This window comes from Anomaloglossus baeobatrachus, chromosome 9 (assembly GCF_048569485.1).
Source record: "Anomaloglossus baeobatrachus isolate aAnoBae1 chromosome 9, aAnoBae1.hap1, whole genome shotgun sequence".
Lineage (NCBI taxonomy): Eukaryota > Metazoa > Chordata > Amphibia > Anura > Aromobatidae > Anomaloglossus > Anomaloglossus baeobatrachus.
This window is the reverse complement of record NC_134361.1, coordinates 166335054-166360402: the sequence shown is the minus strand read 5'-3', so window position 1 is coordinate 166360402 and position 25349 is coordinate 166335054. Positions and strand designations below refer to the sequence as shown.

The 25349-nt window shown below is 44.7% G+C and overlaps 5 non-coding genes across 5 annotated transcripts; all 5 read right to left on the bottom strand.

Annotated features, from left to right (window-relative positions):
- Window positions 1-1294: 1294 nt before the first annotated feature.
- Window positions 1295-1398, bottom strand: LOC142253821 (U6 spliceosomal RNA). Its single transcript, XR_012726853.1, has one exon. It is a non-coding gene; the product is annotated as a U6 spliceosomal RNA (small nuclear RNA).
- Window positions 1399-6368: 4970 nt separating this feature from the next.
- LOC142253803 (U6 spliceosomal RNA) lies at window positions 6369-6475 on the bottom strand. The gene has a single exon (XR_012726836.1). It is a non-coding gene; the product is annotated as a U6 spliceosomal RNA (small nuclear RNA).
- Window positions 6476-10038: 3563 nt separating this feature from the next.
- Window positions 10039-10146, bottom strand: LOC142253828 (U6 spliceosomal RNA). Its single transcript, XR_012726860.1, has one exon. It is a non-coding gene; the product is annotated as a U6 spliceosomal RNA (small nuclear RNA).
- A 10065-nt stretch (window positions 10147-20211) lies between these two features.
- On the bottom strand, window positions 20212-20318 carry LOC142253789 (U6 spliceosomal RNA). Its single transcript, XR_012726824.1, has one exon. It is a non-coding gene; the product is annotated as a U6 spliceosomal RNA (small nuclear RNA).
- A 4171-nt stretch (window positions 20319-24489) lies between these two features.
- On the bottom strand, window positions 24490-24593 carry LOC142253805 (U6 spliceosomal RNA). The gene has a single exon (XR_012726838.1). It is a non-coding gene; the product is annotated as a U6 spliceosomal RNA (small nuclear RNA).
- Window positions 24594-25349: the final 756 nt, after the last annotated feature.

Here is a 25349-nt window from a genome sequence, read left to right as displayed (position 1 = left end):
GGCATAAGCAGCAAAGGGAGGACCGGGACATATTCCCTTAAATAGTCCAAACTGCCTGCGGCAGGACCCAGTCACCAGGAGGACCTCCAAGTGCTCCACGCCAGGGAAGACCCCCACACACACACACACAAGTGCATCGGTAGGCGAGTGGCACCAGGTCAGTTGGCACAGGGACACAGGACTCGGGCGCACTTGGGATCCAGCACGTCCCCAGGTTGCGAACCCAGATGTAAGTAAAGCGACCAAACTGCACTCCCCTGTCTGGACTGAGGTATTTCACTGCACCTCCACATTAACCCCTACCTACCCCTGGGGAAAAGCCCTGCTCGCGTAGGGCTTCACCATCCACGCTGCCCCATCCATCACCCCCAGGGAAGCACGGCAGCGGTGGCCATGCCACCCCTAGAAGCGCACCGCGTGTGGCGTAGTCGGACTATTTTTATTATGTTTCCCATTTTATTTAAAAACTGATCGACGTGCCCCTGGATCTGGGACCCCTCGAGCCACGGATTGCCCGGATCCGAGCAACTCGGCTGCCCCGGGGTGCAACAATACACATATTTGGTATTGCTGAGTTCAGAAATGCCTGGGCTATAAAAATATAAAAGCAATTAATCTGATTAGTACAAGGTGTAACGAGAAAAAATATTCCAGATGACAAAATGATGGTTTTTGGTCATTGCAACATGGCCCTAAAATGCAATAACAGGCGATCAAATCATCATATACAAATATGGTATAATTAAAAACATCAGCTCAAAACGCAAAAAAAAAAAGCCGTCACTGAGCCCCAGATCCCGAACAATGAGAATGCTACAGGTCTCCGAACATGGCGACAAGGCGCTATTCTTTTTTTGAACAAACTTCTGCTTTTTCTTCACCCTTTAGATAAAAGTAAAAGTATACATGTTTTGTATCTACGAACTCGCACCGGCCTGAGGCATCATAATGCCGGGTCACTTTTACCAAATTGTAAATGTGGTGACAGGAAAAAAGCAAAAAAAAACCCCCTAAATTGTGGAATTTCATTTTTTAATTACAATTTCTACACTTTTGGATTTTTTTCCCCCATTTTCCAGTACATTATATGGAAAAAATGAGTGATGTCATTCAAAAGTACAACACACGGCCCTCACGTGGAAAAATCAATACGTTAGGGCTTTTGGAAGAAGAGGACGAAAAACGAAAAGGAAATAAAGCAAAATGGCCATGGCTTGAAGGGGTTAACAAGGCCAGAAATGTTCTTACCTCAAAAATTGACGAAAAAAAAATACATTTGCGTTAATAAATGAGTCAAAATATGGAACGCTTCACGAATTTGCGTGTCATCCTTGCGCAGGGGCTATGCTGATATTCTTTGTATCGTACCAAGTTTAGTAAATGTGCTGCCAAAAGCAAAGTATATGTGCTGCGAAAGCAAGCTCAAACTGATATCCGACCTGACCGCTATATATAGGCCTAAAAAAATGGGAAATTTTAACTTAGGGACATCATTTTATTTATTTTTTTAATTTATTTATTTTTTTACAGTAAATTCTGAAAGATTTTAGGTAATATCCTATTAATGAAGAAATCAAACTGTAAAAAACTAATTAGGGAAAAAATAAGAGATCTGGTGCAATAATTTAATATGCAAATTAGATCCACACTGCAGAGCATGCTGGGAGGAAGTGAGGGGGCAGCTTTTGCCTGTGATAGATGTTGTAGTATAAGTGGGAAACAAAGAGGGACATTACTACTGTGTTGGGGGATGGAAGGGGACATTACATTTGTATAGGGGCACAGAGAGGTAATTTTTACTTTGTAGGAGCACAAAGGACAAACAATACCAATTAATGTGGCTGAAAAAAGGGCCATTATTATTGTGTGGGTAAACATTCGGGGACATTACAACAGTATTGGGGACTAAAGGGGGCACATAGGGTGTAGTATAATTGTACAGCCCTAAGAGAAGAACTATTATTGTGTAGGGCACACACAGGGCATTTTTACTGTGTAGGAACACAAAGGCGAAACAATTCCAAGTTGACTGTGTTCAAAAAGGGACATTGCTATTGTGTAGGAACACGAAAAGGGGCACGAGTACATTTTGGGGGACATAGAAGGTATACAACTGCATATAAGTGACGTTCCTGACATTACCATTCATCAGAATTGCCGGGTTTCGCTGTGCGCGGCAAGAGGCGGGAGCGGCTGCTTCTCAAATTCTATGGAGTCTCGTTCTGAGCCTCATTCTGAGCCTTATTCTGAGCCTCCATAGTCTTTTATTGTGGAGAAACGTCCTGGGAAGCACTGGACTATGTCAGACTTTGGTGGGAACTTTGCATTTTAATAAATTGGTGAACAAAGGACTGTGTCTTGTTTTTATTTCTCTATGTTTATGTTTTCAGGCTTCCATTTGTGGAATATGGCAGATTCCTTGGACTATGGTGGTCCTGCTGTTTTTTTTTTTCTTTAGTAAAGTATTGAATGATGGAAAGTGTTTATTTTAATAAAGTATTTTTTACGTGTGTATCATTTTTTATTACTGGGTTCGTAATGGCGATGTCTGATAGATACTTTTCCATTACTAATCCCTGGGCTTGATGCCAGCTAACACTACACAGGTGCCATTAACCCTAACTACCATTACCCTGATTGCCACCACGCCAGGGAAGAACCATGCAAAGCGCTAGAATTGGTGCATCTAATGTGATGCGCCTCTTCTGGGGTGGTTGAGTGCTGCTATTTTTCGTCTGGGAAGGCCCATGGTTATTGGCCTGTACCGCACCAGGGTAATCAGGAAGAGCTGAGGCAAAGAGCCAGAACTGGTGCATCTAATGTGATGTGCCGCTTCTGGGGTGGATGCGGGCTGTTACTTTTAGTCTAAGAAGGAGCCAATAATCATGGGCCTTTCCAGCCTCATAATAATAGCCTCCAGCTGTCTGCTTTGCCTTTGATGGTTATGAAAAATAAGGGGCACCCCACGCTGTTTTTTTCCCCCATTTATTTATTTAATCATAAAAAGTTGTCCAATACGCTCCACAGGTTACAATTTTATTATTATACTAGCTGTACTACCCGGCTTCGCCCGTGTTATTAACTGCTGTTAACAAAATAGAATGCATTAACAAAAGTGTATTCTGCAAACACAAACAACAAAACAAATAGATAGAAATGTAATTATTAAAAGGCAAAAACTAAGCTAATAGAAGCATTTCAGAACATATATTTCAACACCACAGATATTCCACACAGATTTAACTAAATTAGCCATGTAATGTGCTCCGTCTGTCTCTTTCCAGATCTGTCTCTTTCCCCGTCTGTCTCTTTCCCGTCTGTCTCTGTCTGTCTCTTTCCTCGTCTGTCTCTTTCCAGGTCTGTCTCTTTCCAGGTCTGTCTCTTTCCAGGTCTGTCTCTTACCCCGTCTGTCTCTTACCCCGTCTGTCTCCCCGTCTCTTTGTCTGTGTCTTTTCCTGTCTGTCTCTTTCCCTGTCTGCCTGACTTTGTATGTCTCTATTTCTCTGTCTCTTTCCCCATCTGTCTCTATCAAGGTCTGTGTCTTTCTCCATCTATCTTTGTCTGTCTCTCTGGCTGTCTTCTCCTTCCCTGTCTTCCTGTCTCTATACCTGTCTGCATATCTGCCTGTCTCATTCCAGGTCTGTCTCTTTCCAGGTCTGTCTCTTTCCAGGTCTGTCTCTCCTTTTCCCCGTCTGTCTCTGTCTGTCTCTTTCACCGTTTGTCTCTGTCTGTCTCTTTCCCTGTCTGTCTCTATCTCTCTGTCTCTTTCCCTGTCTGTATCTGTCTGATTTTCTCTCTGTCTGTCTCTCTCTATTCATCTCCCCACTGACATCTTATCTCACATATACGCTTCTTATACTATGAATGTCTTTTGTTCCTGTAGCAACCACTCAAAGCTGCTACTAATAACCTGAAGTTCCAGGCTCCATTTACTTTAATGAAGGCATGTTTTTCAGAGAGTAACTGTAAAGCGCGGGGTTAGATTTTCCTGTCAAAACATAGTCTACGACGTTCCCTGGGTCACATGAGGTGTCTGTGCAAAATTTTGTGATTGTAAATGCGACGGTGCGGATACACTTTTCGTTTCACTTTTTCCCCATTATGTAGATAAGGGCAAAATTGATTGATAAATTGGAACGCGCGGGGTTAAAATTTCACCTCACAACATAGCCTATGACGCTCTCGGGGTCCAGATGTGTGAGGGTTAAAAATTTTATGACTGTAGCTGCGACGCTGCAGATGCCAATCCCGGACATACACACACACATACATACACACATTCAGCTTTATATATTAGATGTCTGGAGGTTGTGCAATTATATGTTTATTTGTCCGTGTACTGTCTTTTCTATATCTATTATCTATCTCTATAGCAATTGCTGTCCAAAAACACCAGAAAAACGTATCGGAAACGGGGTTTTTTTCTGCTGCGTTTTTCCTGCCAAGAGATGCAGAAATGGTGCAGAAATGACTGCACCAAATACTAATGTGTGCACATACCCCAGGGTTCCCATGACTAGTGTTTGTTGAGTTTTTGACACTGCAGAATTTCTGCACCAATTCAGTACCTTAGTTTATTTGCGCTTTTGCCTTGCATTTTTGTTACATGTGTTTTGGTGCAGTTTTGACGTGTTTTTGTCTTAATAATAAAGTTTGTTGAAATAAAGACAGCAGAGAAAACAGAATTTTGTCAAAAGCAAAGAATTCAACATCTAAAAATACACAAAAAACACATGTACAAATATAAAAAAAAAATATAAATGATAAAGCTAGATAGATGATAGAAATATTTTAGACAAAATAGATTGCTATCCTACAGATATATAATGTCACAACCCCCCTACATATTATACATTTGCACCATTTAGAGCCTTTCACGTGGCACTAAACAATGTTTTTAGTCTTGTTTAACCTAATAAATAAATAAATAATTTTAAAATATTACGTGGGATTCCCCCTATTTTTGATAATCAGTCAAGGTAAAGCAGAAAGCAGGGGGCTGATATTATCAGGCTGCGAAGGCCCACGGTTATTTGGCCCTTCCCAACCTAAAAATAGCAGCCCGCAGCCACTCCAGAATTTCTGCACCACATTAGATGCGCCAATTCTGGAGCTTTGCTTGACTCTTCTCGATTGCCCTGGTGTGGTGGCTATCAGGGTAATATATTTTTGGGGTTGATGTCAGCTTTGTAATGTCAGCTGTCATCAAGTCTAGGAGTTATTAATGAAGAGGCGTCAATCAATCACCCCCATTATTAACCCGATAAGTAAAAAGAAAAAACACACACAAATAGTTTATTTGAAAAAACCCCACTCTCCAACTCTTTCCCTGGTTCACCAATATATTTAAAATAAAAACCCAGGCAGGTCTGACGTAGTCCAGGGAATCTGACGTAGTCCAGGGAATCCGATGTAGTGCACAACCTTGTACAAAAACGTGTTTTCCTGCAAAAAGATGCAGAAGTGGAGCTGCACAAAATACTTTACGTGTGCACATAGCCTAAATTGTAATAAAACACATATCTACCCCCGGTTTTATCAGTAAAAAGTCATCTCAGGGCACAAAAAATAAGCCTTCCCATAGTCCCAGATCCCCAAAAAATAAAAACATTACGGTCCTGGAAAATATCGCGAAAACGTAAATTTATTTGTTTTTTACATATTTCTGAATTTTTTTTGACCATTTAAATAAAAAAAAAAATTATACATGTTTTGTATCTAAGAACTTGTACTGACCTGGGCAATCATGCTGCGAAGTCTGATTTACCATATGGTGAACATGGAAAGTAAGAAACCCCAAAACAATGCGGACTTGCACTTTGTTAGCAGTTTCACCGAACTTGGATTTTTTTTTTACCATTTTCCACTACTTTATAAAATAAAAAAAAAAAGTAAAATCAAAGATGTCAGTCACGGGCAGCACGGTGGCTCAGTGGTTAGCACTGCAGTCTTGCAGCACTGGGGTCCTGGGTTCAAAACCCACCAAGGACTCTATCTGCAAGGTGTTTGTATGTTCTCCCTGTGTTTGTGTGGGTTTCCTCTGGGTACTCTGGTTTCCTCCCACACTCCAAAGACATACAGATAGGGACTCTAGATTGTGAGCCCCAATGGGGACAGTGTTCCTGGTGTATGTGAAGTACTGTGGAATTAATAGCGCTATATAAAGAATAAAATTATAAATTAATAGTATTAAGGTCAACTTTTCTATCAAAAAACAAGGCCAAACATAGCTATATTGTCGAAAAAATAAAAAAACGTTCTGGCTTTTGGAATAAGAAGGAGAGGAAAAGCGAAAAAACGTAAGGGGTTAACAAGGCCAGAAATGTTGGGAGATGAGGGTAACAAAAACTTGGGGTTGAGAAATACGTGAAAATGTGGAACGCTTCACGATTATACGTGTCATCCTTGCGCAGGGGCCATGCTAATCTTCTCTGTATCGTTCCAATTTCAGCATATGTGCTGCAGAAGCTAGCACAAACTGCCATCCGACGTATCCGCTATATATAGTCCTATAAAAGTAAATATTTTAACTTAGGGAGATTATTTTTAAAATCAGTTAATTCTGAAAGGTTTTAGGTAGCACTCTATGAATGTTGCAGTTAAAGTGTAATAAATGTAATCAGGGAAAAAATAGGTAATAATTTGTCACTAATTAATATGCAAATGAGATCTGCGCCGCCGCACAGGATCCTGGGAGAACATGGGGCCTATTTCCTACTGTACAACGGGCATTACTATTGTACAGGGCCACACGGGGGAATTACTAAGGTACATTGGGCATTACTACTGCACAGGGGGGCATTCAAATTTTACAGGGGCTCACAAGAGGCATTACTACTGTACAGGAGGTATTAGTATTGTACAGAGGCTCCTCACATGGGGCAATACTACTGTATGAGGGGGCCTTATTTTTGTACATGGGGGTGACAGTTGGGCAATACTACTGTACAGGGGGGCATTATTACTGTAGTGGGGCTCACAGGGGTAATTACTACTGCACAACGGAGCATTACTACTGTACAAGGGGGCATTACTACTGTGTAGGGGGCATAACTACTGTACAGGGGGCATTACTACTGTGCAGGGGGCATTACTACTGTACAGGGGGCATTACTACTGTACATGGGGTCACAAGTGGGCATTACTACTGACCATGGGGCATTACTACTGCACAAGGGGGCACTACTATTGTACAGAGGGCATTACTATTGTGAATGAGGGCATTACTGCTGTACATGGGGGCATTACTAGTGTACAGGAGCTCACAGAGAGTATTGCTACTGTACAATGGGACATTACTGCTGTACAGGGGCATTATAATTGTACAGGGGCTCACAGAGGGCATTATTACTGTACAGGAGGCATTACTCATGTACTGGGGAACACAGGGGGCATTACTACTGTACATCAGGTCATTACTATTGTAGAGGGGCTCATTGATAAGCATTACTTTTGTACATGGGGCTACTAATACTATACAGTGGCTCACAGGGGACAGTCTCTTGTTTTTATTTTCTCTCTGTTTATCTTTCTCAGGTTCCCATTTGTGGACTATGGCGGATTCCTTGGACTACGGCGGTCCTGCTATTTTTTTTTGTTTGTTTTAATAAAGTAGTGAATGATGGAAAGTGTTTATTTTAATAAATCATTTTGTTAAATTGTGTATGTTGTCTTTTTTATTACTGGGTTATTAATGGGGGTGCCTGATAGACGCCTCTCCATTACTATCCCCTGGGCGTGTTGCCAGCTGACATTACACAGCTGATGTCAACCCCAGCTACCATTACTCCGATTGCAACTGCACCATGGCAATCAGGAAGAGGCGGGCAAAGCTCCAGAATTAGAGCATCTAGTGTGATGCTCCACTTCTCCCGCAGCTGCAGGCTGCTAGTTTTAGGCTTGGACGAGCCAATAACCATGGACCTTCCCAGCCTATCAGCCCCTAGCTGTCTGCTTTTCGTTGGCTGGTTACCAAACATAGCAGGGAACCCCATGCCAGTTTTTTAAATAACGACGGTAATTTATTTATTTATTTATTTAACCCCGTCACTAGTACGCCATTGGTCGTGTCCCTGCGGTTACCATGGGCTCCGGCGGATCTGATCAGCAGACGTGCGTGTGTTAACCCTTTAGATCACACTGTCAAACTCTGCTACCGCCACCGTCAGTGGCCCCGTGATGCGATCACGGGGCGCCGTTGTATTTCCATGACAGCTCGGGGTCAGATTATTACTCCTGATGCTGTCATGAATCACTTCCTGTGAGAGTCAACAGAGCGCCAGCACTCTCAGGAGACCAGCATTTCTCCTGATCAGAGCGATGCTTCAGCATCGCTCTGAACAAGAAAAGCCATCGCAGTGTACAGTCATAAAGTCCTCTAGGGAAACTAGTAAAATCAGTAAAAAATATTACAGAAATAAATAATTATGTAAAATATGAAAAAATAAAAGCTAAAGCTCAAATCACCCCCCTTTTGGCTCATTGAAAGCAAAACAAATAAAAAAATAAAAAACAAAACAAAATTGAGACGCCCCTGAGGTAACCAGGTGTCACAAAACAAGGTAACATCACTGTAACAGCTCGGGTCCTTCATAAATGTGCCAGTCAGTACACACACACCAGCACACCAGGACACATACACTCCAAAACCAGGGCGGGAGACTCCCATAGAACCAGGTGACAGGGCTGGGCACTGTGAGCTAACAGGCAGACAACTGGGTAGGGAGAGATCAGACCTGGGGGAGGAGTGGATGGCCTGGGGAGAGTGGGAGAAGTCAGTTAGCGGGCTGGAGAGACTGAAAGTGAGCAGTCGCAAGGAGGAGAATGAGTTGTCAGTAAAGGTGTCAAGACAGACAAAGGAATCTTGAGACACAGTGAAAGTGCTCCACGCCATGGAGGACCCACACACACACACACACAAGTGCATCGGTGGGCGAGTGGCACCAGGTCAGCTGGCACAGGGACACAGGACTCGGGCGCACCTGGGATCCAGCACCTCCCCAGGTTGCGAACCCAGCTATAAGTAAAGCGACCAAACTGCACTCCCCTGTCTGGACTGAGGTATTTCACTGCACCTGCACATTAACCCCTACCTACCCCTGGGGAAAAGCCCTGCTCGCGTAGGGCTTCACCATCCACGCTGCCCCATCCATCACCCCAAGGGAAGAACGGCAGCGGTGGCCATGCCATCCCTGGCCGCGCACCGCGTGTGGCGTAGTCAGACTATTTTTATTATTTTTCCCATTTTATTTAAAAACTGATCGACGTGCCCCTGGATCTGGGACCCCTCGAGCCACGGATTGCCCGGATCCGCGCAACTCGGCTGCCCCGGGGTGCGACAATACACATATTTGGTATTGCTGAGTTCAGAAATGCCTGGGCTATAAAAATAAAAAAGCAATTAATCTGATTAGTACAAGGTGTAGCGAGAAAAAATATTCCAGATGACAAAATGATGGTTTTTGGTCATCGCAACATGGCATTAAAATGCAATAACAGGCGATCAAAACATCATATACAAATATGGTATAATTAAAAACCAGCTCAAAACGCAAAAAAAAAAGCCGTCACTGAGCCCCAGATCCCGAACAATGAGAATGCTACAGGTCTCCGAACTTCTGCTTTTTCTTCACCCTTTAGATAAAAGTATACATGTTTTGTATTTACGAACTCGCACCGGCCTGAGGCATCATAATGCTGGGTCACTTTTAACAAATTGTAAACATGGTGACAGAAAAAAGCAAAAAAAAACCCCTAAATTGTGGAATTTCACTTTTTAATTACAATTTCTCCACTTTTGGATTTTTTCCCCCCATTTTCCAGTACATTATATGGAAAAAATGAGTGATGTCATTCAAAAGTACAACACACGGCCCTCACGTGGAAAAATCAATACGTTAGGGCTTTTGGAAGAAGAGGACGAAAAACGAAAAGGAAATAAAGCAAAATGGCCATGGCTTGAAGGGGTTAATAAGGCCAGAAATGTTCTTACCTCAAAAATTGACGAAAAAAAAAGTACATTTGGGTTAATAAATGCGTCAAAATATGGAACGCTTCACGAATTTGCGTGTCATCCTTGCGCAGGGGCCATGCTGATATTCTTTGTATCGTACCAAGTTTAGTAAATGTGTGACGCCCTGGGCAAGCCAGGGGTCACAGGTCACAACATCACACGCACCCCACATTCCCTGCAGGAACACCAGGCTAACCTAAAATCCTTGTTGCCTTCCTCCAGGGGCTGATGTCCACAGCAGGGGGTGGGCCAGGCGGTTGGCTCCGCCCACCGAGGAGTTCACAGCCCTGGAGGCGGGAGAACCAGGCAGAACAGAGAACAGCTAGGGAAGTGAAGGAGTAAACAGTGAAGTGGTAAAGGAGGACAGTAAGAGTGGCGACAGAAAGTGACAGTTAAGAAAGCCTGAAGTTGGTCCGGGTGTGTGCCCCGGACTGTGACAGCAAGGTCAGCAGACGGCGGTGATAGTCTGCAGGGGGACTGCTTGGAGGTTGCTGGAAGGACCGCGGATGGGTGGTGACCCGGCGGTACCGGAGCAGTATACGAAGAACAGTCAGCACCAGGGCAGGGGCTTTTCGGATCCCGGCAAGGCTAGGAGTCGCCATAATTTGCCAAATCCGTCAGTGAAGGGGACCTCTGTCTCCTAACAACCAAGTCCCGATTGAAGGCAACATTCCGACCGTGAAGGGGAGACACCGCCACCGCCAGGGCACCAGTTTCCCAGGGCCAGCGCCTGCGGGCAAAGTAGGGCTCCTTCGGCCCAGATTGAAGCCGAGGAGTGGGTAACCGGTGGGGACCCATCGCTACCAAAAAGACTTTACATAGGTGCAGGGAAGAGACCGTCACCGCTAACTGCAGGGAACCGCAGCACCGTAACCGTCCGAGGGACCCGTCCAACCAGCCGTTTGTTTACCGAGAACTGTGTCGTGTTTACTGGCTGAGTGAGTACCTCCGTGCCGTGCGGCACAGCGCTGCCCCTGCGCCCCTGCACCTCCACAGGCCCCATACCCGCCTGTCCACCATACCAACCCCATCACTGGGCCCCGGGAGCACCAAGACCCCTACCCACGGAGGGGCAAATCAACAACTGGCTGCTCCGTACCAACACTCCCGGGCTCCCCAGAAAGAGCAGCGGTGGTGTCCACTTAATCCCCACAACCGTGGGTGGCGTCACGGACAATAAACCATCCCAAATCCCAATCCCCTTTCACTCACGGGCGAGGAGCGCCGCTCGAGTCCCCGGGATCCGGCCCATCGCTCGAGCCACCGAGCAGCAGCAGGCGGCAGCGGCCGCGGCAGCCGGACCCGAGCAGAGGGAGAGCGTGGCGTCCCCTCCTCCGCCCGCGACAAATGTGCTGCCAAAAGCAAAGTATATGTGCTGCCAAAGCAAGCTCAAACTGATATCCGACCTGACCGCTATATATAGGCCTAAAAAAATTGGATACTTTAACTTATGGACAACATTTTATTTATTTTTTTTAATTTATTTATTTTTTACAGTAAATTCTGAAAGATTTTAGGTAATATCCTATTAATGAAGAAATCAAACTGTAAAAAAGCTAATTAGGGAAAAAATAAGAGATATTGTGCAATAATTTAATATGCAAATTAGATCCACACTGCAGAGCATGCTGGGAGGAAGTGAGGGGGCAGCTTTTGCCTGTGATAGATGTTGTAGTATAAGTGGGAAACAAAGAGGGACATTACTACTGTGTTGGGGGATGGAAGGGGACATTACATTTGTATAGGGGCACAGAGAGGTAATTTTTACTTTGTAGGAGCACAAAGGACAAACAATACCAATGAATGTGGCTGAAAAAAAGGGCCATTATTATTGTGTGGGTAAACATTCGGGGACATTACAACAGTATTGGGGACTAAAGGGGGCACATAGGGTGTAGTATAATTGTACAGCCCTAAGAGAAGAACTATTATTGTGTAGGACACACACAGGGCATTTTTACTGTGTAGGAACACAAAGGCGAAACAATTCCAAGTTGACTGTGTTCAAAAAGGGACATTGCTATTGTGTAGAAACACGAAAAGGGGCACGAGTACATTTTGGGGGACATAGAAGGTATACAACTGCATATAAGTGACGTTCCTGAAATTACCATTCATCAGAATTGCCGGGTTTCGCTGTGCGCGGCAAGAGGCGGGAGCGGCTGCTTCTCAAATTCTGTGGAGTCTCGTTCTGAGCCTCATTCTGAGCCTCCATAGTCTTTTATTGTGGAGAAACGTCCTGGGAAGCACTGGACTATGTCAGACTTTGGTGGGAACTTTGCATTTTAATAAATTGGTGAACAAAGACTGTCTTGTTTTTATTTCTCTATGTTTATGTTTTCAGGCTTCCATTTGTGGAATATGGCAGATTCCTTGGACTACGGTGGTCCTGCTGTTTTTTTTCTTTAGTAAAGTATTGAATGATGGAAAGTGTTTATTTTAATAAAGTATTTTTTACGTGTGTATCTTTTTTTATTACTGGGTTCGTAATGGCGATGTCTGATACTTTTCCATTACTAATCCCTGGGCTTGATGCCAGCTAACACTACACAGGTGCCATTAACCCCAACTGCCATTACCCTGATTGCCACCACGCCAGGGAAGAACCATGCAAAGCGCTAGAATTGGCGCATCTAATGTGATGCGCCTCTTCTGGGGTGGCTGCGGGCTGCTATTTTCAGTCTGCGAAGGCCCATGGTTATTGGCCTGTACCGCACCAGGGTAATCAGGAAGAGCTGAGGCAAAGAGCCAGAACTGGTGCATCTAATGTGATGTGCCACTTCTGGGGTGGCTGCGGGCTGGTATTTTTAGTCTAAGAAGGAGCCAATAATCATGGGCCTTTCCAGCCTCATAATAACAGCCTCCAGCTGTCTGCTTTGCCCTTGCTGGTTATCAAAAATAAGGGGCACCCCACGCTGTTTTTTCCCCCCATTTATTTATTTAATCATAAAAAGTTGTCCAATAAGCTCCACAGGTTACAATTTTATTATTATACTAGCTGTACTACCCGGCTTCACCCGGGTTAATAACTGCTGTTAACAAAATGGAATGCATTAACAAAAATGTATTCTGCAAACACAAACAACAAAACAAATAGATAGAAATGTAATTATTAAAAGGTAAAAACTAAGCTAATAGAAGCACTTCACAACATATATTTCAACACCACACATATTCCACACAGATTGAACTAAATTAGCCAAGTAATGTGCTCCGTCTGTCTCTTTCCAGATCTGTCTCTTTCCCCATCTGTCTCTTTCCCGTCTGTCTCTGTCTGTCTCTTTCCTCGTCTGTCTCTTTCCAGGTCTGTCTCTTTCCAGGTCTGTCTCTTTCCAGGTCTGCTTCTTTCCTCGTCTGCCTGTCTCTGTCTCTTTCTTTGTCTGTCTCTATCTCTCTGCTTCTTTGCCCATCTGTCTCTTTCCATGTCTGTCTCTTTCCCAGGTCTGTCTTTTACCCCGTTTGTCTCCCCCGTCTCTTTGTCTGTGTCTTTTCCTGTCTGTCTCTTTCCCTGTCTGCCTGTCTTTGTCTGTCTCTATTTTCTGTCTCTTTCCCCATCTGTCTCTATCAAGGTCTGTGTCTTTCTCCATCTATCTTTGTCTGTCTCTCTGGCTGTCTTCTCCTTCCCTGTCTTCCTGTCTCTGTACCTGTCTGCATATCTGCCTGTCTCTTTCCAGGTCTGTCTCTTTCCAGGTCTGTCTCTCCTTTTCCCCGTCTGTCTCTGTCTGTCTCTTTCACCGTTTGTCTCTGTCTGTCTCTTTCCCTGTCTGTCTCTATCTCTCTGTCTCTTTCCCTGTCTGTATCTGTCTGATTCTCTCTCTGTCTGTCTCTCTCTATCCATCTCCCCCCTGACATCTTATTATCTCACATATATGCTTCTTATACTATGAATGTCTTTTGTTCCTGTAGCAACCACTCACAGCTGCTACTAATAACCTGAAGTTCCAGGCTCCATTTACTTTAATGAAGGCATGTTTTTCGGAGAGTAACTGTAAAGTGTGGGGTTAGATTTTCCTGTCAAAACATAGTCTACGACGTTCCCTGGGTCACATGAGGTGTCTGTGCAAAATTTTGTGATTGTAAATGCGACGGTGGGGATACACTTTTCGTTTCACTTTTTCCCCATTATGTAGATAAGGGCAAAATTGATTCGTAAATTGGAACGCGCGGGGTTAAAATTTCGCCTCACAACATAGCCTATGACACTCTCGGGGTCCAGATGTGTGAGTGTGCAAAATTTTGTGACTGTAGCTGCGACGGTGCAGATGCCAATCCCGGACATACACACACACATACATACATACATACACACATTCAGCTTTATATATTAGATGTCTGGAGGAAGTGCAATTATATGTTTATTTGTCCGTGTACTGTCTTTTCTATATCTATTATCTATCTCTATAGCAATTGCTGTCCAAAAACACCAGAAAAACGTATCGGAAACGGGGTTTTTTTCTGCTGCGTTTTTCCTGCCAAGAGATGCAGAAATGGTGCAGAAATGACTGCACCAAATACTAATGTGTGCACATACCCCAGGGTTCCCATGACTTGTGTTTGTTGAGTTTTTGACACTGCAGAATTTCTGCACCAATTCAGTACCTTAGTTTATTTGCGCTTTTGCCTTGCATTTTTGTTACATGTGTTTTGGTGCAGTTTTGACGTGTTTTTGTCTTAATAATAAAGTTTGTTGAAATAAAGACAGCAGAGAAAACGGAATTTTGTCAAAAGCAAAGAATTCAACATCTAAAAATACACAAAAAACACATGTACAAATATAAAATAAAAATATAAAAGATATAGCTAGATAGATGATAGAAATATTTTAGACAAAATAGATTGCTATCCTACAGAGATATAATGTCACAACCCCCTACATATTATACATTTGCACCATTTAGAGCCTTTCACGTGGCACTAAACAATGTTTTTAGTCTTGTTTAACCAAATAAATAAATAAATAATTTTAAAATATTACGTGGGATTCCCCCTATTTTTGATAATCAGTCAAGGTAAAGCAGAAAGCAGGGGGCTGATATTATCAGGCTGCGAAGGCCCATGGTTATTTGGCCCTTCCCAACATAAAAATAGCCCGCAGCCACTCCAGAATTTCTGCACCACATTACATGCGCCAATTCTGGAGCTTTGCTTGACTCTTCTCGATTGCCCTGGTGCGGTGGCTATCAGGGTAATATATTTTTGGGGTTGATGTCAGCTTTGTAATGTCAGCTGTCATCAAGCCTAGGAGTTATTAACCCCTTAACGACCTTTGACGTACTGGGTATGTCATGGTGACATGGTGCTAAACGACCCATGACGTACCCAGTACGTCATGGCGAAATCACGGTCCCGGAGCCCCGGGGAGTCCAATTTGTTTAATTAAACAGTAGATTCGGGAAGGAGGTGACCTCTGCCTGACCTCAGGAGGGGTGGTGCCTCCTCCCCGAACCTACAGAGGCTGTGATTGGCTGACGAACGCTGCTCAGCCAATTACAGTCACTGTAATGTTCCAGCCATTGAAAATGGCTAGAACATTGAAATCCAGCCCTGATCAGTGCTGCTGTAGCACTGGCCATTGGCTGGAGCTGGGTGATTGGTGCTTCACCCGCCCCCAGCTCTGATTGGAGAGACCGGTCTTGTGACCGATCTCTCCAAGGTGACCTGTGTAGGTCCCTGAGGGTTCCCATCGGTAAGTTGCTGCCCCCGCCGCCCGCCTCTGTCCCCGATCGCCCTGCCAGCCCCGCCGCTGTCTCCTATCGCCCCGCCCGCCAACGCCAGCCCCGCCGCTGTCTCCGATCGCCCCGCCAGCCCCGCCGCTGTCTCCGATCGCCCCGCCCGCCACCGCCAGCCCCGCCGCTGTCTCTGATCGCCCCGCCCACCAGCCCCAGCCCCGCCGCTGTCTCCGATCGCCCCGCCCGCCACCGCAAGCCCCGCCGCGGCCCCGATCGTCACCGCCAGCCCCGGCGCTGTCTCCGATCGCCCCGCCCGCCACCGCCAGACCCGCCGCTGTCTCCGATCGCCCTGCCCGCCCCGCCCGCCACCGCCAGCCCCGCCGCTGTCTCCGATCGCCCCGCCGCTGCTCCCGATCCACCGCTGTCCCCGATCGCCCCGCCCGCCACTGTCCCCGCCGCAACGCTCGCCACTGTCCCCGCCGCCACACTCGCCACTGTCCCCGCCGCCACGCTCGCCACTGTCCCCGCCGCCACGCTCGCCACATGTGGGGGGAGGGTGGCTTGCAGCACATGTGGGGGGAGGGTGGCTTGCAGCACATGTGCTGCAAGCCACCCTCCCCCCACATGTGCTGCAAGCCACCCTCCCCCCTCCATGTTCTGGGGGCCACCCTCCCCCTCCATGTTCTGGGGGCCCCCCTCCCCCCGGGGCCCCCCTCCTCTATGTGCCATCTCTCTCTCCCATCAGACTCTGCCCCCCTCCCCGACCTGCTGCCTGCTCTCTCCCATCCTCTTCATCTACTGCCCCCTCTCACACTCCTCAATCTGTTGCCTCTTTCATCTGCTGCCTCTTCTGTCTGCTGTGATCCTGCTGCCTAGATCCATCCTGTAAGGTAGGTATCCCCATCTCACCTCCCTCCCCCCATCCTCCGCCGCTCCTCCATCCGCTGCGCCATTTCCCATCATCCATCCGCTGCGCCCTTTCCCATCCTCTATCCGCTGTGCCATTTCCCATCATCCGCTGCGCCCTTTCCCATCCTCTGCCGCTCCTCCATCCGCTGCTCCCTTTCCCATCTTCCATCCGCTGCGCCCTTTCTCATCTTCCATCCGCTGCACCCTTTCTCATCTGCCGCCCCGCCCTCTCGCATCGCATTATCCAGCGCAGTTGCTCTCTTCCAGACTGGAGTGGATGATGCGATGCGAGACTCGTGCATTGCTCTCACGTTTGGCACTGGTCTTAGTGGCAGGCACTCATATTTTTTTTTTTTATTCATTTTTTTTTTTTTACTGATGTCTGTATTTTTTATTTCGCCAAACTATTTTTTTTGTATGGGGGGGTCTAGTTTCCAAAATGGGATCACATGTGGGGGAACTCCATTGTGTAGGCACCTCAGGGGGTCTCCAAATGCAACATGGCGTCTGCTAATAATTCCAATCAATTTTACTGTGAAATGGCGCTCCTTCTCTTCTGAGCCCCGCCGTACGCCCAAACAATTGATTTCCACCACATATGAGGTACCTGTGTACTCAGGAGAAATTGCTCAATACATTTTATGGTGCATTTTTTCCTGATACCCTTGTGAAAAAAAAGCTACCTGTTTGAAAAAACAATTTTGTGGTAAAAAAAAGAATAAAATATTTTCACGGCTGAACATTACAAACGTTTGTGAAGCCTCCAGGGGTTCAAAGTGCTCACTAAACAGCTAGATAAATTCCATGAGAGGTCTAGTTTCCAAAATGGGGTCAATTGTGGGGGAGCTCCATTGTTTAGGCACTTCAGGGGGGTCTCCAATCGCAACATGGCGTCCGCTAATAATTCCAACCGATTTTGCTGTGAAATGGCGCTCCTTGCCTTCCGAGTCCTGCCGTGTGACCAAACATTTGATTTCCACCACATATGAGGTATCTGCATACTCAGGAGAAAATGCATAATACATTTTATGGTGCATTTTTTCCTGATACCCTTGTGATAAAAAAAAACTACCTGGTTGAAGCAACAGTTTTGTGGTAAAAAAATTTTTTTTTCTTTTCACGTTTCAACGTTATTAACTTCTGTGAAGCCCCCAGGGGTTCAAAGTGCACATCAAACATCTAGAAAAAATATTTGAGGGCTCTAGTTTCCAAAATGGGGTCACTTATGGGGGAGCTCCATTGTTTAGGCACCTCAGGGAGTCTTCAAACCCGACATGGCGTCCGCTAATGAGTGCAGCTAATTTTGCACTCAAAAATTCAAATGGCGCTCCTTGACTTCCGAGTCCTGCCGTGTGCCCAAACATTTGATTTCCACCACATATGGGGTATCTGCGTACTCAGGAGAAAATGCACAATACATTTTATGGTGCATTTTTTCCTGATACCCTTGTGATAAAAAAAAGCTACCTGGTTGAAGCAACAGTTTTGTGGCAAAAATAAAAAAAATTCTTTTCACGGCTCAACGTTATAAACTTCTGTGAAGCCCCCAGGGGTTCAAAGTGCACACAAACATCTAGAAAAATATTTGAGGGCTCTAGTTTCCAAAATAGGGTCACTTATGGGGGAGCTCTATTGTTTAGGCACCTCAGGGAGTCTTCAAACCCGACATGGTGTCCGCTAATGAGTGCAGCTAATTTTGCACTCAAAAAATTCAAATGGCGCTCCTTGCCTTCCGAGTCCTGCCGTGTGCCCAAACATTTGATTTCCACCACATATGAGGTATCTGCGTACTCAGGAGAAAATGCACGACACATTTTATGATGCATTTTTCCTGATACCCTTGTGAAAATACTAATTTTTATGGCTAAAGTAACATTTTTGTGTTAAAAAAGTAAAATTTTCATTTTTTCTTCTACATTGCTTTGGCTGCTGTGAAGCTCCTAAAGGGTTAATAAACTTCTTGGATGTGGTTTTGAGCAGAGTGAGGGGTGCAGATTTTAGAATGGGGTCACTTTGGGGTATTTTATGTCGCCTAGGTTTCTCAAATCACTCCAAATGTGATGTGGTACCTAAAAAATTTTTTTTTGTAAATTTTGTTGGAAAAATGAGAAATTGCTGATGAACTTTGACCCTTCTAACTTCCTAACGGAATTTTTTTTTTTTTCAAAAATTGCGCTGGTGTAAAGCAGACAAGTGGGAAACGTTATTTAGTAACTATTTTGTGTGACATATCTCTCAGATTTATGGGCATAAAATTTCAAATTTTGAAAATTGCGAAATTTTCAAAATTTTCGCCAAATTTCCGAAATTTTCACAAATAAACGCAAAACATATCGGCCTAAATTTACCACTGACATGAAGTACAATATGTCACGAAAAAACAATCTCAGAATCACCAGGATCCGTTGAAGTGTTCCAGAGTTATAACCTGTCAAAGTGACACTGGTCAAAATTGCAAAAAATGGCCGGGTCTTTAAGGTGAAAACAGGCTGGGGGCTGAAGGGGTTAATGAAGAGGCGTCAATCAATCACCCCCATTATTAACCTGATAAGTAAAAAGAAAAAACACACACATAGTTTATTTGAAAAAACCCCACTCTCCAACTCTTTCCCTGGTTCACCAATATATTTAAAATAAAAACCCAGGCAGGTCTGACGTAGTCCAGGGAATCTGACATAGTCCAGGGAATACGATGTAGTGCAAGTGCACAACCTTGTACAAAAACGTGTTTTCCTGCAAAAAGATGCAGAAGTGGAGCTGCACAAAATACTTTACGTGTGCACATAGCCTAAATTGTAATAAAACACATATCTACCCACGGTTTTATCAGTAAAAAGTCAGCTCAGGGCACAAAAAATAAGCCTTCCCATAGTCCCAGATCCCCAAAAAATAAAAACATTACGGTTCTGTAAAATATCGCGAAAAGGTAAATTTATTTGTTTTTTACATATTTCTGAGGGTTTTTTGACCATTTAAAACAAAAAAAAAATTATACATGTTTGGCATCTAAGAATGAGCAAAGTCTGATTTACCATATGGTGAACATGGAAAGTAAAAAACCCCAAAACAATGCGGACTTGCACTTTGTTAGCAATTTCACCGAACTTGGAATTTTTTTTTACCATTTTCCACTACTTTATAAAATAAAAAAAAATGTAAAATCAATGATGTCAGTCACGGGCAGCACGGTGGCTCAGTGGTTAGCACTGCAGTCTTGCAGCACTGGGGTCCTGTGTTCAAAACCCACCAAGAACACTATCTGCAAGGAATTTGTATGTTCTCCCTGTGTTTGCGTGGGTTTCCTCTGGGTACTCTGGTTTCCCCCCCTACTCCAAAGACATACAGATAGGGACTCTAGATTGTGAGCCCCAATGGGGACAGTGTTTCTGATGTATGTAAAGTGTGGAATTAATAGTGCTATATAAATGAATAAATTAATTGTATTAAGGTCAAGTTTTCCCTCAAAAAGCAAGCCCAAACATAGCTATATTGCCGAAAAAGTAAAAAAAGTTATGGCTTTTGGAATAAGAAGGAGAGGAAAAGCGAAAAAATGTAAGGGGTTAACAAGGCCAGAAATGTTGGGAGATGAGGGTAACAAAAACTTGGGGTTGAGAAATGCGTGAAAATGTGGAACGCTTCACGATTATACGTGTCATCCTTGCGCAGGGGCCATGCTAATCTTCTCTGTATCGTTCCAATTTCAGCATATGTGCTGCCAAAGCGAGCACAAACTGCCATCCGACGTATCCGCTATATATAGTCCTATAAAAATAAATATTTTAACTTAGGGAGATTATGTTTTAAATGAGTTAATTCTGAAAGGTTTTAGGTAGCACTCTATGAATGTTGCAGTTAAAGTGTAATAAATGTAATCAGGGAAAAAATAGGTAATAATTTGTCACTAATTAATATGCAAATGAGATCCGCGCCGCACAGGATCCTGGGAAAACATGGGGCCTATTTCCTACTGTACAACGGGCATTACTACTGCACAGGGGGGCATTCCAATTTTACAGGGGCTCACAAGAGGCATTACTACTGTACAGGAGGTATTAGTATTGTACAGAGGCTCCTCACAGTGGGCAATACTACTGTACGAGGGGGCATTATTTTTCTACATGGGGGTCACAGTTGGGCAATACTACTGTACAGGGGGGCATTATTACTGTACTGGGGCTCACAGGGGAAATTACTACTGCACAACGGAGCATTACTACTGTACATGGGGTCAAAGGTGGGCATTACTACTGATCTTGGGGGCATTGCTATTGTACAGGGGGCATTACTACTGTGCAGGGGGCATTACTACTGTGCAGGGGGCATTACTACTGTACAGGGGGCATAACTACTGTACAGTGGGCATTACTACTGTACAGGGGGCATTGCTACTGTGCAGGGGGCATTACTACTGTACAGGGGGCATTACTACTGTGCAGGGGGCATTACTACTGTGCAGGGGGCAGAACTACTGTACAGGGGGCATTGCTACTGTGCAGGGGGCATAACTACTGTACAGGGGGCATTACTACTGTGCAGGGGGCATAACTACTGTACAGGGGGCATTACTACTGTACAGGGGGCATTACTACTGTACAGGGGGCATTACTACTGTACATGGGGTCACAAGTGGGCATTACTACTGATCATGGGGCATTACTACTGCACAAGGGGGCACTACTATTGTACAGGGGGCATTACTATTGTGAATGAGGGCATTACTGCTGTGCATGGGGGCATTACTAGTGTACAGGAGCTCACAGAGAGCATTACTACTGTACAATGGGACATTACTGCTGTACAGGGGCATTATAATTGTACAGGGGCTCACAGAGGGCATTATTACTGTACAGGAGGCATTACTCATGTACTGGGGAACACAGGGGGCATTACTACTGTACATCAGGTCATTACTACTGTAGAGGGGCTCATTGATAAGCATTACTTTTGTACATGGGGCTACTAATACTATACAGTGGCTCACAGGGGACAGTCTCTTGTTTTTATTTCTCTCTGTTTATCTTTTTCAGGTTCCCATTTGTGGACTATGGCAGATTTCTTGGACTACGGTGGTCCTGCTATTTTTTTTTTTTTTGTTTTAATAAAGTAGTGAATGATGGAAAGTGTTTATTTTAATTAATCATTTTGTTAAATTGTGTATGTTGTCTTTTTTTATTACTGGGTTATTAATGGGGGTGCCTGATAGACGACTCTCCATTACTATCCCCTGGGCTTGCTGCCAGCTGACATTACACAGCTGACATCAACCCCAGCTACCATTACTCCGATTGCCACTGCACCATGGCAATCAGGAAGAGTTGGGCAAAGCGTCAGAATTAGAGCATCTAGTGTGATGCTCCACTTCTCCCGCAGCTGCAGGCTGCTAGTTTTAGGTTTGGACAAGCCAATAACCATGGACCTTCCCAGCCTATCAGCCCCTAGCTGTCTGCTTTTCCTTGGCTGGTTACCAAACATAGCAGGGAACCCAAGCCAGTTTTTTAATCAACTAATTTATTTATTTATTTAACCCCGTCACTAGTACGCCATTGGTTGTGTCCCTGCGGTTACCATGGGCTCCGGCGGATCTGATCAGCAGACGTGCGTGTGTTAACCCTTTAGATCACACTGTCAAACTCTGCTCCCGCCACCGTCAGTGGCCCCGTGATGCGATCACGGGGCGCCGTTGTATTTCCATGACAGCTCGGGGTCAGATTATTACTCCTGATGCTGTCATGAATCACTTCCTGTGAGAGTCAACAGAATGCCAGCACTCTCAGGAGACCAGGATTTCTCCTGATCAGAGCGATGCTGCAGCATCGCTCTGAACAGGAAAAGCCATCGCAGTGTACAGTCATAAAGTCCTCTAGGGCAACTAGTAAAATCAGTAAAAAATATTAAAGAAATAAATAATTATGTAAAATATGAAAAAATAAAAGCTAAAGCTCAAATCATCCCCCTTTTGCCTCATTGAAAGCAAAACAATTAAAAAACTAAAAAACAAAACAAAATTGAGACGCCACTGAGGTAACCAGGTGTCACAAAACAAGGTAACATCACTGTAACAGCTCGGGTCCTACATAACTGTGCCAGTCAGTACACAGACACCAGCACACCAGGACACATACACTCCAAAACCAGGGCGGGAGACTCCCATAGAACCAGGTGACAGGGCTGGGCACTGTGAGCTAACAGGCAGACAACTGGGTAGGGAGAGATCAGACCTGGGGGAGGAGTGGATGGCCTGGGGAGAGTGGGAGAAGTCAGTTAGCGGGCTGGAGAGACTGAAAGTGAGCAGTCGCAAGGAGGAGAATCAGTTGTCAGTAAAGGTGTCAAGACAAAGGAATCTTGAGACACAGTGAAAGTAGCAAAGACCCCGCCAAGACCTGAGTAGAAACAGCAGCCACTCAGGGGAGAAAGTATCTGGAGAACGAAAGGTCAAGCTCCAGGGACAGTGGAATGCTGTGGGAGTGGAAATCCAGGGCTTCTAGTACTTTGCACGCACGGGGTGCAGATCCGAGAACAGACCAGGACTTCAAGCCGTCTATTAACTCTGCAAGGTGGGTGGGTTTCCAGGACTCGTCTGCCACCATTAACATCCGAGGCATAAGCAGCAAAGGGAGGACCGGGACATATTCCCTTAAATAGTCCAAACTGCCTGCGGCAGGACCCAGTCACCAGGAGGACCTCCAAGTGCTCCACGCCAGGGAGGACCCACACACACACACACACACACACACAAGTGCATCGGTGGGCGAGTGGCACCAGGTCAGTTGGCACAGGGACACAGGACTCGGGCGCACCTGGGATCCAGCACGTCCCCAGGTTGCGAACCCAGCTGTAAGTAAAGCGACCAAACTGCACTCCCCTGTCTGGACTGAGGTATTTCACTGCACCTCCACATTAACAACTACCTACCCCTGGGGAAAAGCCCTGCTCGCGTAGGGCTTCACCATCCACGCTGCCCCATCCATCACCCCCAGGGAAGAACGGCAGCGGTGGCCATGCCACCCCTGGCCGCGCACCGCGTGTGGCGTAGTCGGACTATTTTTATTATGTTTCCCATTTTATTTAAAAACTGATCGATGTGCCCCTGGATCTGGGACCCCTCGAGCCACGGATTGCCTGGATCCGAGCAGCTCAGCTGCCCCGGGGTGCGACAATACACATATTTGGTATTGCTGAGTTCAGAAATGCCTGGGCTATAAAAATATAAAAGCAATTAATCTGATTAGTACAAGGTGTAACGAGAAAAAATATTCCAGATGACAAAATGATGGTTTTTGGTCATCGCAACATGGCACTAAAATGCAATAACAGGCGATCAAATCATCATACACAAATATGGTGTAATTAAAAACATCAGCTCAAAATGCAAAAAAAAAAGCCGTCACTGAGCCCCAGATCCCGAACAATGAGAATGCTACAGGTCTCCGAACATGGCGACAAGGTACTATTCTTTTTTTGGACAAACTTCTGCTTTTTCTTCACCCTTTAGATAAAAGTAAAAGTATACATGTTTTGTATCTACGAACTCGCACCGGCCGGAGGCATCATAATGCCGGGTCACTTTTACCAAATTGTAAACGTGGTGACAGGAAAAAAGCAAAAAAAAAACCCCTAAATTGTGGAATTTCATTTTTTAATTACAATTTCTCCACTTTTGGATTTTTTTTCCCCCATTTTCCAGTACATTATATGGAAAAAATGAGTGATGTCATTCAAAAGTACAACACACGGCCCTCACGTGGAAAAATCAATACGTTAGGGCTTTTGGAAGAAGAGGACGAAAAACGAAAAGGAAATAAAGCAAAATGGCCATGGCTTGAAGGGGTTAACAAGGCCAGAAATGTTCTTACCTCAAAAATTGACGAAAAAAAAATATATTTGCGTTAATAAATGCGTCAAAATATGGAACGCTTCACGAATTTGCGTGTCATCCTTGAGCAGGGGCCATGCTGATCTTCTTTGTATCGTACCAAGTTTAGTAAATGTGCTGCCAAAAGCAAAGTGTATGTGCTGCCAAAGCAAGTTCAAACTGATATCCGACCTGACCGCTATATATATGCCTAAAAAAATGGGATATTTTAACTTAGGGACATCATTTTATTTATTTTTTTAATTTATTTATTTTTTTACAGTAAATTCTGAAAGATTTTCGGTAATATCCTATTAATGAAGAAATCAAACTGTAAAAAAGCTAATTAGGGAAAAAATAAGAGATATGGTGCAATAATTCAATATGCAAATTAGATCCACACTGCAGAGCATGCTGGGAGGAAGTGAGGGGGCAGCTTTTGCCTGTGATAGATGTTGTAGTATAAGTGGGAAACTAAGAGGGACATTACTACTGTGTTGGGGGATGGAAGGGGACATTACATTTGTATAGGGGCACAGAGAGGTAATTTTTACTTTGTAGGAGCACAAAGGACAAACAATACCAATGAATGGTGGCTGAAAAAAAGGGCCATTATTATTGTGTGGGTAAACATTCGGGGACATTACAACAGTATTGGGGACTAAAGGGGGCACATAAGGTGTAGTATAATTGTACAGCCCTAAGAGAAGAACTATTATTGTGTAGGGCACACACAGGGCATTTTTACTGTGTAGGAACACAAAGGCGAAACAATTCCAAGTTGACTGTGTTCAAAAAGGGACATTGCTATTGTGTAGGAACACGAAAAGGGGCACGAGTACATTTTGGGGGACATAGAAGGTATACAACTGCATATAAGTGACGTTCCTGACATTACCATTCATCA